The sequence below is a fragment of the Schistocerca serialis genome, chromosome 4 (assembly GCF_023864345.2).
Source record: "Schistocerca serialis cubense isolate TAMUIC-IGC-003099 chromosome 4, iqSchSeri2.2, whole genome shotgun sequence".
NCBI lineage: Eukaryota > Metazoa > Arthropoda > Insecta > Orthoptera > Acrididae > Schistocerca > Schistocerca serialis.
The window spans coordinates 415587227-415592226 of NC_064641.1; the positions used below are offsets into that span (position 1 = coordinate 415587227).

At 62.7% G+C, this 5000-nt stretch overlaps 1 pseudogene; it reads right to left on the reverse strand.

Annotated features, from left to right (window-relative positions):
* Positions 1-5000, reverse strand: part of LOC126475615 (large subunit ribosomal RNA) — a 7959-nt pseudogene that overhangs the window by 2383 nt on the left and 576 nt on the right.

A 5000-nucleotide genomic window follows, 5' to 3' on the forward strand; every position in this document is an offset into this window, starting at 1 on the left:
GAGGAGGTGGCCCTCCCACATTAGGTGGCGCTCCAGCACCTCGATCTCACGCTGCACCTCATCCATGCCTGCACCGTCGCAGGCTGGCCCTATCTTCTTCAGCGCCAGGAGACGGGACCGACGGAGGGTCGGACCCATCCATCGGCAAGATGGAATGCCGAGGCCCCCCTGGGCAACAGGAGCGTGGAAGTATCCCAGGGGGGTGTCCGCCGGAAGGCGGAACCATCTCCTGACGGCGGCCCGGATGGTGACGTCGGCCGACTTCAATGCACCCACCCGGGTGCGGCTGAGGGCCAGCCCGTGGTACAGGCCAGGGAGAAGTACGTTGGTGAGAGCGTGGAGGCGCTGTTGCGGCTTCAGCGGAGCTCGGGAGATGACGTCAAGCTGCTCCACCAGGTGGCGACGTGGATTGAAGACACAGCGACCCGCCGTGGAAAATTGCAGCCCCAAGTACCGGAAGGTTTCACCCACACGCAGGGCAGGCATGGTGGTATTGCCTGCTGTGAAGGTGACATAGCTGTCCACCTTCACCTTCTTCTCGCGCCCTGACGCGACTAAGGCGAGGGTGAAACACTTCCGGGCGTTGATCTGCAGCCCCAGGTGGGCGAGGGCTGCGGTAGCTGCGTCGATGAGGGACTGCAAGCCCCTCGGGGTCGCTGCAAACAGCAAGACGTCATCTGCAAAGGCCGCAGCGTTGACTCTGCGACCGAGGATCCGAGCTCCGATGTGGGAGGGCAGTTGGCCTAAAACGTAGTCCACCGCAAAGTTGAACAGGAGGGGGGAGAGGGGATCGCCCTGGCGAACGCCCCGTGCTGGCTGCACAGACACGCCCACGCCGGCGCCGTCCGCTATCACTGTCGTGCTGCCCTCGTAGCACCGCTCGACATACTCGACAAAACAATCCGGCAGGCCATGCGCCTTCAGCACGGGGCGAAGGGCAGCATGATCTACCGAATCGAATGCCTTAGATACGTCGATCGATGCCACAAAGACAGAGCGGCAGGAGCGAACTGCGTCGGTGAGAGCAGTGTCCAAGATGAAGGTATTTTCCAACATCCCATCCCGAGGGATGAATGCCCGCTGACGTTCGTCCACAGCACATGCGCGCATCAGGCGTGACGCGAGAACCTTGTGAAAGGTCCGCGCCAACACCGAGCAGACCGTAATGGGGCGAAAGTCAGCGGGGGATGTTGGTGCAGCCGTCTTCGGGAGAAGGGACGTTCGCGCGCGAAGCAGGCGTTCCGGAAGGGCGCGGGCCAGAAGGAAGAGATTCATCACTTTCACCAGGACTTCGTGCGGCAGGCGCCGCAACTCCGCTGGGGTAAGGCCGTCCGGCCCGGCTGCTGATCCCCTGGGCGGCAACGCGGCGGCGACCTCCTCATGTGTGACCGGCCCCCATAGGCACTCGGGAGCGACAGGCTCCGAGTGCGGGAGGAGGCGGTCACGAATGAAGCCCGCGGTGGAGATGGGCTTCTTGGTGAAGAGGTCCGCCCAGAAGTCCAGCAGACCAGGGATGGCAGGTGGCGGCTGGAGCAGGGTGCCATCCAAGAGGCCGCGCACGCAACGTGCACGCGACCGTCGGAAGGCATCCTGCGTTCTCGCGTACTCCCAGCGGCGCCGCTTGCGCTTCTGCGTCGGCGGCGCGGCAGGCGGCCGCTTCGATGGTTGGCGCGGCCGCTGTGTCCTGGTGATCGATCTCTCCCCTCTGGACCCGACCGACGCAAGGGCATCCGGGAGCATGCCCAGGATGACATCGGGCGGCGTGCCCCGCCCCAGACCTATGACTCGATCCAGGGCAGAGAAACGCTGGGCGGAAGCAGGTAGCCCCGCCAGATGCTCCCAGATGGCGGCGTCAGTCGGCCCCTCCGGCGGCGGCCCGGTGGTGTCGGCCGCGAAGTCCTCGGCTGCGTCGACGGGCGGCGCAGCGGCCTCGCCCGCGTCAGGCAGCGGGCTCGCTGCTCCCCGGCGGGACGCCGGCTCTTCCCCCCGACCGATCTCAAGCGCCTCCATGAATTGGCGGACAAGCTGCTTGTGGGCAGCTTGCCGCCGTCGGCACTTGATTGCCTCAAGCGTTCGGTCGGGGAACATCCTGATGAGCTCTTGATTTACAAAGAAGAACCGGGCGTCCCTCTCGAGGAACAGTTCGGCCTCTGCCTTGGCGAGCGACAGGACTTCTTCCTCCGTCCACCTCGCGCGATGCCTCTCCGTGACGATCTCCGCGTTGGCGGCCGCAAGGTGTTGGCGGCGGCGATGGACCCCGAGACCGTTCTTGGTGGTGAAGCTGCGGTGGCACTCACTACAGGCGTATACAGCTGCAAAAGTTACAAGATTTTCGGCACGGCCGGTTGGCCGGCTAGGTGCTGGGGGAGTTGGGGTGGCACCTTCAGCGGAAGGGCCACCACTTTTTCTCTGAATACTGCCCCCAACTAAAAAAGGGATAGTGCGAGGGGGGGCTGGTAACCCCCCCTAGCCCCTGGTGCGGTCTTCTACTCTGCGAAAATCAGCGGGCCCACGAGAAGGGGAGAAGACCGCAGGAGAGGAGAGGCTAAGAGGGCTAGGCCCATGTATTGCGCATCACTCTCCCTGTAACCATAACCCAAGGAAGGCACCTCGCAGCAGCAGCACGACTACATCAAGACCGCACTTCGAAAAGCCAAGTCCGGATGCAGCCACACCGCCGCCACTTGGCCACCTTAAGAGAGTCATAGTTACTCCCGCCGTTTACCCGCGCTTGCTTGAATTTCTTCACGTTGACATTCAGAGCACTGGGCAGAAATCACATTGCGTCAACACCCGCTAGGGCCATCGCAATGCTTTGTTTTAATTAGACAGTCGGATTCCCCCAGTCCGTGCCAGTTCTGAGTTGATCGTTGAATGGCGGCCGAAGAGAATCCGCGCACCCGCGCGCCCCCGGAGGAGCACGCTAAGGCGGACGCGGCCTCGCAGCAAGGAAGATCCGTGGGAGGCCAAGGCACGGGACCGAGCTCGGATCCTGCACGCAGGTTGAAGCACCGGGGCGCGAACGCCGCGCAGGCGCGCGCATCCTGCACCGCCGGCCAGCACGAGGCCGACCAACGGCGAGAGCAGACCACGCCCGCGCTAAACGCCCGCACTTACCGGCACCCCTACGGCACTCACCTCGCCCAGGCCCGGCACGTTAGCGCTGACCCACTTCCCGACCAAGCCCGACACGCCCCGATCCTCAGAGCCAATCCTTATCCCGAAGTTACGGATCCAATTTGCCGACTTCCCTTACCTACATTATTCTATCGACTAGAGGCTCTTCACCTTGGAGACCTGCTGCGGATATGGGTACGAACCGGCGCGACACCTCCACGTGGCCCTCTCCCGGATTTTCAAGGTCCGAGGGGAAGATCGGGACACCGCCGCAACTGCGGTGCTCTTCGCGTTCCAAACCCTATCTCCCTGCTAGAGGATTCCAGGGAACTCGAACGCTCATGCAGAAAAGAAAACTCTTCCCCGATCTCCCGACGGCGTCTCCGGGTCCTTTTGGGTTACCCCGACGAGCATCTCTAAAAGAGGGGCCCGACTTGTATCGGTTCCGCTGCCGGGTTCCGGAATAGGAACCGGATTCCCTTTCGCCCAACGGGGGCCAGCACAAAGTGCATCATGCTATGACGGCCCCCATCAACATCGGATTTCTCCTAGGGCTTAGGATCGACTGACTCGTGTGCAACGGCTGTTCACACGAAACCCTTCTCCGCGTCAGCCCTCCAGGGCCTCGCTGGAGTATTTGCTACTACCACCAAGATCTGCACCGACGGCGGCTCCAGGCAGGCTCACGCCCAGACCCTTCTGCGCCCACCGCCGCGACCCTCCTACTCGTCAGGGCTTCGCGGCCGGCCGCAAGGACCGGCCATGACTGCCAGACTGACGGCCGAGTATAGGCACGACGCTTCAGCGCCATCCATTTTCAGGGCTAGTTGCTTCGGCAGGTGAGTTGTTACACACTCCTTAGCGGATTCCGACTTCCATGGCCACCGTCCTGCTGTCTTAAGCAACCAACGCCTTTCATGGTTTCCCATGAGCGTCGATTCGGGCGCCTTAACTCGGCGTTTGGTTCATCCCACAGCGCCAGTTCTGCTTACCAAAAGTGGCCCACTTGGCACTCCGATCCGAGTCGTTTGCTCGCGGCTTCAGCATATCAAGCAAGCCGGAGATCTCACCCATTTAAAGTTTGAGAATAGGTTGAGGTCGTTTCGGCCCCAAGGCCTCTAATCATTCGCTTTACCGGATGAGACTCGTACGAGCACCAGCTATCCTGAGGGAAACTTCGGAGGGAACCAGCTACTAGATGGTTCGATTAGTCTTTCGCCCCTATACCCAGCTCCGACGATCGATTTGCACGTCAGAATCGCTACGGACCTCCATCAGGGTTTCCCCTGACTTCGTCCTGGCCAGGCATAGTTCACCATCTTTCGGGTCCCAACGTGTACGCTCTAGGTGCGCCTCACCTCGCAATGAGGACGAGACGCCCCGGGAGTGCGGAGGCCGCCGCCCCGTGAAGGGCGGGGAAGCCCCATCCTCCCTCGGCCCGCGCAAGGCGAGACCTTCACTTTCATTACGCCTTTAGGTTTCGTACAGCCCAATGACTCGCGCACATGTTAGACTCCTTGGTCCGTGTTTCAAGACGGGTCGTGAAATTGTCCAAAGCTGAAGCGCCGCTGACGGGAGCGATTATTCCGCCCGAGAGCATCCCGAGCCAACAGCGGCGCGGGTCCGGGGCCGGGCCAGGTAGGTCCGTCATCCGGGAAGAACCGCGCGCGCTTGCCGGGAGCCCGAGCGCCCAAAGGGGCGAATCGACTCCTCCAGATATACCGCCGGGCAGCCAGCCAGGACACCGGGGCTCTGCCCAACAGACGCGAACCGAGGCCCGCGGAAGGACAGGCTGCGCACCCGGGCCGTAGGCCGGCACCCAGCGGGTCGCGACGTCCTACTAGGGGAGAAGTGCGGCCCACCGCACACCGGAACGGCCCCGC